Genomic DNA, 12,920 nt, shown 5'->3' with positions numbered 1-12,920 from the left:
TTTTAGCGTCTCATTCGTACGTGTGTCTTTCTATGCAGGGATGAGAGAGTAGGCCTTCTGATGTGAAGTGAGACATTTCTCTTTCTAGATGAAGTGCAGGAAAACTCTCTCGCTGACAGAGGGAACTCAGTAATATCAAGATGTGAAGGATGGAAGTGCAATTATTACAGTGGCTTTACAAGAACAAGAAGTTTTACAACAACAAGCACCACTCACATTTTCTACACATTTTAGTCCAGTTTAGTAAGAGATATTAGATTATATGTTAACTTAGTACATCATAATAAATGAATAAAGTCTGTGAAAGGTTTGATATTGTGTAGTTTGTGATCCTCCATCAGCAGCTGCAGTTTCTCTCAGCTGTATCAGTGCAGTCACTGTGACGTCTGACTGACAGAGGTTTTTGTACGACTCTTTATCACTGTGTGAACACACGTTCACTGTTTGGATAGTGAAAACTCTGACAGTAATAATCTCCTGTATCTTCAGTCTGGACTCCACTGATGGTCAGAGTAAAATCACTGCCAGATCCACTGCCACTGAATCTAGATGGAGTTCCAGTATTACGGGTTGTTGCCCAATATATGAGGAGTTTAGGAGCTTCTCCAGGTTTCTGTGAGTACCAGGCTAAGTAATGACCATATGAACTATAATAATACACATTACTGCTGGTTTTACAGTTTATTCTGACTTCTTCTCCTGGTTGAACTGCTGTTATTGATGGACTCTGAGTTACAGTGATCTGTCCTCTACACTCTGAAGGAAAACACAAACACAAATTATATATAATGATATACAGTATATGATAAACATATATATTTCACATTTTAAGATAATTATTAATCACTGTAAAAATGGTATTACACAAACCTTGAATAAACAGTGCAATGGTCCAGATGAAGATGTTGATTGTGTTCATTGCTGTAGTTTAGTCTTGTGTGATGATGAAGAGTGTGTTCTGTTCTGCTCTCAGTCATGAAGTGTTAAACTCACAGCACTATAAACACTCTCAGAGCACTGAAGCATGTGCTGACAATGCAAAGAAGTGGGCAGGATTTACAACAGCTTGTGCTGATAACAAACTAATATACACTAGAGTTACAGAATCATGACTTTATTTAGTATTTTTATTGTGACTCCTGAGACACTGAGGATGTGCAGATGAACGTCCATCTCTGTGTCCATATTCAGTCATGTGACCATCATCACTGCTACACTTCCACTAGATGAACCGCCATCACTAAAGTAAGATCATGAATCATGAGTCTGTTCAGAAAGTATCAGGACTGATTGTGAATCTCTAATCAGAGTTCATGGTGTCACTCCATCTATCATGAAGCCTCATGTGTGTCTGAAATCATCAAATGGAGAAGAAACAGGCTGTTAAAGATGGAGACATATTAGAGCTTGTTCACGTTTCATGATCTTGTGTGGAGATTCATAACCAGTCCAGATACTTTTAGAACAGACCTTGAATATGAAAACATGCTTGACTGTGTAGAACATGCAAAATACCTTTTATATTTTCATTGTTGACACTTTCTATTGACTTTGGCTCTAATATTCAATAAACTCATTATTTGAAGAGATTTTCACTGAAGATTGAAGTCTGAAGCTGCAGGTTTTTCTGTGAATCATGATGATTGATCTGCATATGAAGAACAGAAGCATCATTATGAGAAACTCCACAACATCATCCATGATCAAAGAGGTCAAAGGTCACCTCAGAGGTCACAGCTCATCAAATATATTTCTTTAAACAGTGTTATATCAGAAAGCATTTAGTCAAATCTGAATGAGTGAGTGTTGAGAAGAGCTGAGGATCTTCTAATATCAGTGTGTTGAAGTGTTGTTTCTCTCTCTCTGCTGGAGTGTGTGTTCACTCGAGTGGAATAGAGGTTTTTGTACGAGCGTTTCATTAGATTGTATCACTGTGGTGGACTTTCGGTGGAGGAACTAAACTGGTGATCGGTAAGTCTGTCTATTTAATCACCTAATAAAAAAATACAATTTAGATTTCAGAAAGTGTTTTACAGTGGAAACAAGAACAACATTTATTAATAATAATGATTATTAGATATTGTGGCGAAACTTTACTTGAAGCCTTTATGTATAATGCATTATAAAGGTATCAATAGCGTATGTTATAATGTCATATATGTTTTCATAAAGAACTGTAACCAAAGTTAAAATGTCTTATAATATTTGCAAATTCCTTGTTACATCTAGAATTGGTTGTTTGTCATGAGTTTTATTGTATTATAATTTTTTGGAGGTATAACAATGAATAGATAATATTATAATGTGTTAAAACCTTGGTTACAATTATTGATGAGATCATACATGCATCATAATGTGTAAAACAATATATAATTAATGCATTAAAAATACTTTTTATAATGCAATATGTATAAAGGCTTTAAAGTGTTACTGATATTTTTGTATAATGATTTAATCTAAAACAATGATATTATTATAAAAATAACATTATTCCTTTCAACAAAGAAAATTCTAAACATATTTCCACACTGAGTCTCACTATGAGTTTAATCAGTTTATTACAGGTTTGTTTTTCCTTCATTTATTTCTACACTGAGTTCATATTTAGTTCATCTTTTATTGTAGAAATCATACATGGAAAAAAGAGATTTGACATCAGAATGTAAATGTTGCTGCTTTCTGTAGTTCAGTCAATGATACTGAATCTCTTTTGCTCATGTTGTGCTTATAATTCAGTGTTTTGTTCATTCTGTATGATTCAATTGTGTTTTAACTCTGTTTGAAATTGAGTTACATTTTCAGTTCAGGTGAATATCTCAAAATTTAAGATATTTATGTTCAGAGAGAATAATTGCTGGAATTAAAGCAGTCAGATCGGCCTGATAATAGATAATATGTGTTATAACTGCTGTTACACTTATTGATGAGATCATACATGCATTTTAATGAATATAGCAATGAATAATTAATGCATTAAAAATGTAATTGTGTGTGTGTGTGTGTGTGTGTGTGTGTGTGTGTGAATGTGTTGTGTTTGTCTCCTGCAGCTGGTCCCACAGTGAAGCCCTCAGTGTCTCTGCTGCCGCCCTCTTCTCTGCAGATCTCTGGAGACTCAGCCGCACTGCTCTGCCTGCTCAGCTCTTACTCTCCACAGGGGGCGCTGGTGAGCTGGACACTGGACGGGTCAGAGGTCACCGAGGGGGTTCTGACCAGCGCAGAGAGCCAGCAGGACGGCCGCTACAGCCGCAGTAGCGTCCTGACCCTCAGCAAAGCACGCTGGGAAGAGGGAGAGCTGTACGTCTGCAGAGTAACACATGATGGAGCTCCTCATGAGGTCTCGTTCCACAAGAGCTCTGAGTGCTGATGTTTCTCTCCTGAAGATGAGCCGTATCTGAGTGTCCTGTGTCAGGCAGGATTCACATGAGTCTAGTGCTGCAGCTGTAGTGATTTACAACTCAATACTGAAACTGAGTGTGTGTGTGTGAGTGTGTGTGTGTGTGTGATCTTTCAATCTGCTGTGTTTGCTGCAACATTCAATAAAGCTTCTCAACAAGTTCACTTTGTGTCTGACAACATCATTCAACTAACAGATGAAGATGCAGGTGCTTTTCAGAAGGTTGATGTAGCAGTAAATGTCAAATAAAGCTCTTGGGGTTTGAACATGGTCTCTGGAGACAGAGCTGCTCTATTCTGAGAGGATCACAATCACTCCACCCTGACAATGCAAATGGGCTTTTCAGTCTCACTCTCTGATTGGTTACATGATCTGGACTGGAACACTTTCACTTCTGCTTTAGTGAAGCAGCGCAGACAAACTGATCATTTATAGGAGATTAAAAAGTTTAAAATATAAAAATATCATAAAAAAGATCAAGATCAAGAATCAGCCGTTCTGACACTAATTGTTACATAATCATTACATTTATAGGTGATGGTGTAAATATACTGTATATGAAAATGTTTTTAAAAATATAATACATGATCACAAATCAAGAATCAGCCGTTGTGACAGTAATTGTGTAAGAATGTAAAAGTTTGTGTGTCTCAAATGGAAAGCATCACGTCCAGACAGCAGAAGTGACTGAATGCAGTCTGTTCAGTTTGATTGACAGGATCATATATTACACCTAAAACATGATGATCATATTTTGTGTGCAACAATCTAAATTTGAAAAGTAACTAAAACTGTCAGATGAATGTTGTGGAGTAAAAAGTATAATATTTCTCTCTGAAATGTGGTGAAGTAGAAAGTGGCATGAAAAGAAAAGACTCAAATAAAGTACATTTGTAAGTACAGTACTTGAGTAAGTACTGGTCATTACACTGACATAATACATGTATTAGCACTTTGTATCTATTAAAACAAGTTATAGCAACAAATAGTGAAACAGAAATAATGGTTTATTTAAATGGGTCTATCTTTACAGTTTTATTGAAATGTATCGTATAAAATAAATATATGATTGTGTCAGCTTTGAGATCTATACAATATCATGTCAGTATATCCCTTATACATGTAATGAAAGTTACAAAGAATATAATAATTACCAACAGCATTGTGCAGCAGGAGCCCAGAGCATTGTAGCCTCTGCCATTAGTTGAGTTCTGCAGCCGTCTTTATATTGCTCCCGTTGTCAGTCGTTATAGTCACCTGATGCTCTGGACACAACCCCATGAATCCAGGGCATCCCTTAGGCCAGCGGAGATGTTTTGTCCCGTGTGGTCCTCGGGGAAGTAGGAAGTCTGAAGGCATTTGCTGGGATTTGGGAGTGTTTGTCTAGTACATTCAGAAGCTTCTTGAAGCCTTTCTTTTCCATCATATCTTTGGCCAAATAGTACGTTATAGAATTGGTGATTTCGGTATGTCTCTTTGAGTTCTTGTTTGGCTAGCTCTGGCATATTAGTGTTAAAAAACAGGCTGTCGGTGAACATGTCAAGCTAACTATCAAAGACTTCAGATTTTATCCTAGGATCAGAGCAGTAACGTGCGGTGAAATCTTGTCATGGGTAGGCTGTGACCTATCAATGTGGCATATGTTCATATATTCATTCAGTTAATGTAGCAACCCAAGTTCATATCAGGCATCATCACATCGCTGCCTGCATACAGCAAAGTCAGTCATATGTGAGGCTAATGCACAATCAAATCTAATAATCAAATTAATGGACACATCTATCTTATGACTTATACAACAAACAAATGTTTTGTGCGGGACACAGTAACGTTAAGAGAGGGAGGCGGCGCGGTGTCAGCGAACCGACAAGCAGCCTAGTCACTAGTTTGTATTAATGCCATGGTTCAACAAATAATGTAAAGGTTAAATAATAATTCACTTAGACTTTATTAGAAGCAATTGCGACTTTATTTTACACAATTCTGACTTTATATCTTGCAATTCTGACTTTATAACATGCAATTGCGACTTTATTTCACACAATTCTGACTTTATAACATGCAATTGCGACTTTATTTCACACAATTCTGACTTTATATCTCGCAATTCTGACTTTATAACACGCAATTGCGACTTTATTTCACGCAATTCTGAGAAATAATGACAGAATTGCGAGATGTAAACTCGCAATTGTGAGATAAAAAGTCGCAATTATGTTTTATTCTGTGGCGGAAACAAAGCTTCCATACCTCCTGGCCTCTTCCTCCCATCCATCCCTGACGCGTACCGTCACGGTAGGTCCGGCCCAGCTATCTGTATAGGCGCCGGCGGTGCCGCGGTAGCCTACCTGAGAAAACGTTTTGGAAAAGACGGGCTATGGACCCAACCAACTCAATAGGAGGAGAGGGGAGAACTCCCTCACATGGTACAACCCATGCAGAGGCTGCGCGCTGCGGTGTCAGAATGCGGAACGTCCGAACGTGTGTAGCCTGTAACTAACGTGACAAATGTGAAAAAATAAATAAATAAATACTCGACCGGCCCAAAAGGGAATTCTCACGATTACCCACCCCGGGCCTGTTGACAGCCAACGCTAGGCGCCGCTAGATCGGGAAGCGCGGATTGAGTGAGAGCGAGTGGATCACGTGACATGAAGCAGCCTCGGTCTCTGCCTCAATGTTGATAATTCAAGACAGCATGAGAACTGACTGCGCATGCGCAAACCTACGTAAACTACGTTCTATGGACCAAAGAGGCACTGCTAACCTCTGCCTCAATGGGCATGGCCTTGAATTTCCTGCATGAAACAATGGTTTTAGGAGCAAACAATGGCAAAATGAGTATATTATATGTGTATTCCTGAACATTTTTGTTACAAAAATTAATATTTGGAATAAAATAAATGCAATTAATAATGTAGTGAATTAATTAAGTTCTTGGAATTAATAAATGTAATGTCAACATTTCCTTTGGTGAGGCACTGCCTACCCTGCCTACCCTGACCGCACGTCCCTGGATCAGAGGATTATTTCAGGTTTTGCTAAATTTGTCTCAGACGGCCAAATCTCACAGTGTGCACCGGCTTTAATTGATTACATCTGTGCTGCAGCTTCACTGAACATTACCACAGATACAAAACAGTATTTTTCAGATACTTCAAAGTTTCCTGAATTGATTATTTTTTTCCCAATTACGTTTCACCAAATGCAGAACAATGCTCTAATGTTTAACATTAACATTTATATGTGCATCCATACAGTTCAACTTAGATTTAACCAATAAATGTTTTTTTTTTTCTTTCCACTTTTAGTTGACCTTTACTTTCTTCTTGCTTACTGTGAGACTCTAAGTTACAGTCTTTGAACCACATTGGCTTCCTTCTACAACGATGTCTCTCGGCTTGGGTGTCGACACTTTCCAGTGGTGGAGCAGAAGCTGATTGTTCAGACAGAGTGACATCTGTATTTAGTGGTGCCAAATGAGACACGTCCCAGGCTCGTCCATCGCTCAGCTCGAAACTGCAAGAAATGTTTGAACTGATGACAGGAACTGAGGTCCATTTTGAGTGGTAGTCAATTAATGTAATGGCATATCTACTGCTAACAGGGCCTATCTCAAAAGGCCCTAGCACATCAATGCAAATTTTGCTTAAATCATTACATTTTAAATCACTGGTTATTAAAATGTAATTAAACCATTAAAAGGGAATCAAGAAAACATATTTCATAGTGCCCTAAACATGTAATTTATTTAAACATTTTAATAAATTATTGTTAAATTGTATAAGTTTCATGATTTCAATTAATTAGACAAGCTTTAATACAAAAATTTTGATTTTAATTTAATTTAACCATTTAAATATGAGTCCAAAAAAAAAAAAAAAAACAGAATACAGAAAAATCTAAACGAAAAAAAAAATTAATAATTTGGATTGTGGGAAAAGATAAAGCAGATTTGCATTAGCGCCACTTTCTGCTCCGGACGGTGACATCACGCACCAATCCTTGGGCTGACACGGGAGAAATTTACTTGATGGAAAGATGCACACACTCCCGACACCTGGTTGTGTTGTAGTTATTATAGCTATGGTTTTATTTAGTTACATGATTTTATACAGTTAGGTGTGTGTTTTTTTTTTGCCAAATTGGTTTGGAACAGTTGTTGAATAAACAATTGAACTGATGAATTATGCCTGCCTATCTGTTTGACTGACAGTTTTATTGATCACTGAGATAGCATTGACTTGGAGTGAAGTTGGTTCAATATAAAAATTACGTTTAAAAAAAATAGCTTAGATGTAGTAAACTACTTTTGCCATATTGCTGTATCTTAGCTTGCTACATTTCCCAGGGTGAAGCTTTATTTAACTGTACAGTAACTGCTAGCTTAGCTCACTACATTTTCCAGCTTGCCCAACACTGTTAAAATCCTTTCAAGAGTGCGTTTGCTCAGAGCTACTCCATGCCGTTCATCTTATAAGGCAATAATCTCATCATTAATAGCTAAAACCACGTTTAAAATACTCATTGTGTTCACAATTCATCCTGTGTCGGGTCGTGTCAGATCAATGAGCAGCAAGTCATAATTTATTTTTATTTATTTTTAATCTCATCATTTCGACATAGTATGTTATAATTTCGACTTGGTATGTCAAAATTTAGATTTTTCAGATTTTTCAGTATGAGATTTTTTTTTTTTTTATATATATTTATCTCATAATAATGACTTTTTTTCTCATGTGGCAGGAATGGGCTTCCATATACTAAACATGTTTGGTGGATTTAATATTATTTTTTAATTATATATTTTGTTGTAATTATTATTGCTTCACGACTTTGTTGTTGTTGTTATTTGTCGTTGCTGACTTTTATTTTTTGCATGTAAATTACTATATGTAAAGATATAGAAAAAAAACTAATTGCTGCATTTCTCATTCATTCTTTATTCTGTAATAAAGTCAGTAAAATGAAAAGATCCTATTCTTATCATATAATGAATATTAATGTGAAAAAATGGGGAGGGGGAGGGGATATACCACTCTACAGTAATTTGAAAGTGAATGCAGTACCAGTTTTGGCCACAATCTTACATACGGTTCCTTTAAGGACACCAATTTTCTTTGTGAATGAATAATGTATCGTAAATAAATAAATGTTCTTCCTTAAAATACAGGGTGCATAAGTCAGGACACCCCTATGTTAAATTCCCATAGAGACAGGAAGATTTTTATTTTTAAAGGCCAGTTACTTCATGGATCCAGGATACTATGCATCCTGATAAAGTTTCCTTGGCCTTTGGAATTAAAATAGCCCACATCATCACATAGACTTCACCATACCTAGAGATTGGCATGGCTTTATTTCAGTTAGCCTAATAACTGGGTTGATTTGCATTGAGAGATGATCTTATGGAAACTAAGAAAGATGAAAAAAAAAAAAAAAAACAGCACAACACCTTCAAACATTTAAAAACAACTTCAGCAAGGACATGTAACCCTAATAAAAACATGGTAGTGTTTATTTGATTAGAGTTTTTTTTTTTTTTTTAATTGCTACCAAGCATTGTTTAATACTGAAGCCACATTTTCAAAACTCTTCATTCAGTCTGCATTACCAACATGAATCTTGACCAAAGAGTTAATCTCACTCAGACCAACAAAACACTTCATACTGTATATGTCTCAAAATAAGCTCATTCCTCCATAACACTGGCAACAATTCACATTCAGAAAACATACATGTCATTCATAACACACTGAACTAAAAAACACTAACAACAGGAGCATTACACAAATGATACTTTAACTTAACTTTTAACTTTATCCCTTTAATAATGGTTTTACAATAAAAGTTAACCACCACTGAACTTACTTCAGATGGACTAGGACGATATTTTCTTCTAGATCTGCTGTACAGAAGAAACAAACTTTGTTGCATTATTTTCCTGTTATCACTGTAAAGCTGCTTTGAAACTATCTTTATTGTATAAAACGCTATATAAATAAAGGAGACTTGACTTTGTGATCCTCCATCAGCAGCTGCAGTTTCTCTCAGCTGTATCAGTGCAGTCACTGTGACGTCTGACTGACAGAGGTTTTTGTACGACTCTTTATCACTGTGTGAACACATAACCACTACCACTGATCCAGTGATAACTCTGACAGTAATAATCTCCTGTATCTTCAGTCTGGACTCCACTGATGGTCAGAGTAAAATCACTGCCAGATCCACTGCCACTGAATCTAGATGGAGTTCCAGTATAACGGTTTAGTGTCCGATATATGAGGAGTTTAGGAGCTTCTCCAGGTTTCTGTGAGTACCAGGCTAAGTAATATTGATTACCACCATATAAAGCCACATCACTGCTGGTTTTACAGTTTATTCTGACTTCTTCTCCTGGTTGAACTGCTGGTATTGATGGACTCTGAGTTACAGTGATCTGTCCTCTACACTCTGAAAAAAAACACAAACAAAAATGAAAATAATATATATAATGATATACAGTATATGATAAATACATTTCACATTTTAAGAGAACTAATAATTATTGTGAAAACTGTATTACACAAACCTTGAGCAAACAGTGTCAGAGTCCAGATGAAGATGTTGATTGTGTTCATTGCTGTAGTTTAGTCTTGTGTGATGATGAAGAGTGTGTTCTGTTCTGCTCTCAGTCATGAAGTGTTAAACTCACAGCACTATAAACACTCTCAGAGCACTGAAGCATGTGCTGACAATGCAAAGAAGTGGGCAGGATTTACAACAGCTTGTGCTGATAACACACTCATAAACTCTACATAGAAGATTTTACTTTCAGAATAATGTTATTGAACCATTTAGTGATTAATTGCACATATTTATTAATTGTGAAATATTTTAGTTTATGTTTGTCAGGCTGATAAGACACTAGGTTTTGTCTGGAGAATCATGAATGTAGATCATTTTAAACATATGTCATACGCAGCAGTTTCTCTGAGTTCAGTTCTGTGCTACACCTTTAAAGGAACACTCTGACTTTTTGGGACTTTAGCTTATTCACAGTATCCCCCAGAGTTAGATAAGTCCATACATACCTTTTTCATTTCTGTGCGTTCTGTAAGTGTTACAGGGTTGCCAACTCTCACGCATTCAGCCTCAATCTCACGCTCAACAAAGAAATCTCACGCAAAAATAGACATTCTTCTGTGCTGTAATTTTTTTCACTCATGTGCACTAAATTTCAGAGTTACTATAAACAATTCAGGCTCTTAACTACTGGATGGACCACTAGTTATGCTGCGCTAATCACTCCGCCCAAGTAACGTTAGCTGTGCTCCTACGCCTAGTGAGAATATAGTTCCCAGTATTTATACGATTAAAAATGGTCTCTGTCTCATATAGCCTTGTTATTTGTACACGCTGTGACTATACAGATCACAACATGTAAATAGGAAAATGTTTGCATTATTATTATTATTGGGATTAGTATGCTACCATTATCCATTTACATCCAGTCTTTGTGCTAAGCTAGGCTAGCGGTGGGTGCGTCAAATAACACTTACAGAATGCACAGAAATGAAAAAGGTATGTACAGTATTGACTTATCTAACTCTGGGGGATACTGTGAATAAGCTAAAGTCCCAAAAAGTCGGAGTGTTCCTTTAAAAGCATGTTAACAATGAGAAATCAAGAACTAAATAAATCAGTTTTACTATATTTAGAGTAAACAAGAAAAAAAAGTCCATTATGGTCTTTGGAATCAATGTTGACATGTTGCTATCTTATTCTAATGAATAAGTACTAGTATCTATTTAATAGGTACTAGTACCTAAAGAATAAGCACTAGTAGCTAATGAATAAGTATTAGTAGGCTACTAAATGGAATAGATACTAGTTTCTAAAAAATAAGTACTAGTAGCATGAAAATAGAGACTAGTCGGTTAAAATGATTAAATGTTAAAACGGCTTGCCATATGCACACCTGTTTAGTTTTTCCTTTGTCTGCTATTTAGTTTCTTTGCTCCTCTGGATTTGTGGATGTATCCTGACTGATTCCGTTTACCGACCGTTTATTACGCTCCCATGTCTGCCATGTACAGAACCCGTTTTTGTTCATTAAATGTTCTGATCTGCCTTTACTTTTTATGTTTTATTTTATTATTCTTAAAATAAATTTGTATATTCATTTACTTCGTTTTTTTTTTTTTCAAAAATGTATGACTTTTGGAAGTGCAAATTGATTGCCATATGCAGTTTTAATAAAGTTGAATTAACGTAACCTTCTGTCATTTTTACTTTTCTAAGTGTACACTTGCAGGTGTTTTGTTTCTAATTTACTGTTAGGCCCATTAAATAATAATAAGAATATACTTTTTAAATATTGTTTATCCTTATTATTATTTAATGGGCCTAACAGTAAATTAGAAACAAAACACCTGCAAGTGTACACTTAGAAAAGAATGACTAATTAAAAATTAACCTCAAAACATAACATGCTAAATGGGGGATATCTAGCATAAAAATGTATTGTCATAATGTCTCTCTCAATTGTTGAATTTCGCACAGACGTTGCCACAACGTAAATGTGTTTGCTCAGCCCGATCTCATGAAAGTAAGCGAATACCACGAACTGTATTTGTAGTGATACGCAGTTTTCGCATTCATATGATACGCACTTTATGGCGTGTAATAGGCACGCACTCCGCACCCCAATCCTAACCAAGCGGTTTACAGTGCGTAGCATATGCATGCAAAAAAAACCATTTTTGGCGTATTAATGGCACGAGAAATAAAATTTGTGATATAGATACGCACTTTCATGAGATTTGTTTCATAATCTGCTACTGGGCCGGCCCTCTGTCAAATTTTGAAATCCAGTGTGGCCCTTGAGCCAAAAAGTTTGCCCACCCCTGGCCTAGGGGCTCCATGCCAACAGAGCTTGCTGCTTCTGTAACCTTTATTCATTTATTTTTAATTTATATAATTATATCATCAATCATTTATATATATAATACTACACAGATTTTAAGTGAACAAATATTTAAAAACATGTTAAATATCCATGTCGATAAATTGGTAAAAATATCTGCATATACACTGACCTGTACCAACTCGTAGTGGACTACCAGACTGGTTGAATCATCCATTAAACTGTATGTACAGTACTTTGCTGAGAATCCAGGGCTGCAAAAATAATAGCGATAAAAAATGTTTTTAAGACAAAGCTAAAATAGTTTCCAATGTGTTTCACTTATACACAGTTTAGATTTACACTTACCTGTCAGATCTCCCGTCCCCTGACAAATGCACACCGTTTTGCAGCATGTTTTGCGTCCGCAAGCCTTCCAACATTTCCTCCTGTTGTTCCTTGTACATAACATCTGCAACAGGGATTAGATAAGAGGACTGGAGAGCGTAGAAGGGTGTTTTCTTTGGTAGTTGGAGGTTGAGCAATGTAGCCCAATCATCAATGTCCGCATATGTTGCCCCAGGGAACAGTGTACACGCTGCCACAAGAAGGTTGTTAGCTGGCATTCCTCGAATTTCA

General features: G+C 36.3%; 1 long non-coding RNA gene across 1 annotated transcript in view; it reads right to left on the bottom strand.

The window, feature by feature from the left end:
- LOC311071474 overlaps positions 1-12,559 on the bottom strand; it is a 72,047-nt gene extending 59,488 nt beyond the window's left edge. Inside the window, exons 1-2 of the long non-coding RNA XR_014603859.1 lie at positions 12,475-12,559; positions 9,966-10,124 (exon numbers count right to left, since the gene is read on the bottom strand). This is a non-coding gene — a long non-coding RNA (uncharacterized lncRNA). The remainder of the gene's footprint in view (positions 1-9,965; positions 10,125-12,474) is intronic.
- Between the last annotated feature and the right edge of the window lie 361 nt (positions 12,560-12,920).

The sequence above is a fragment of the Abramis brama genome (assembly GCF_963993115.1).
Source record: "Abramis brama genome assembly, chromosome: 20".
NCBI classification, from domain to species: Eukaryota; Metazoa; Chordata; class Actinopteri; order Cypriniformes; family Leuciscidae; genus Abramis; species Abramis brama.
This window is presented reverse-complemented; position numbering and strand designations above follow the sequence as displayed.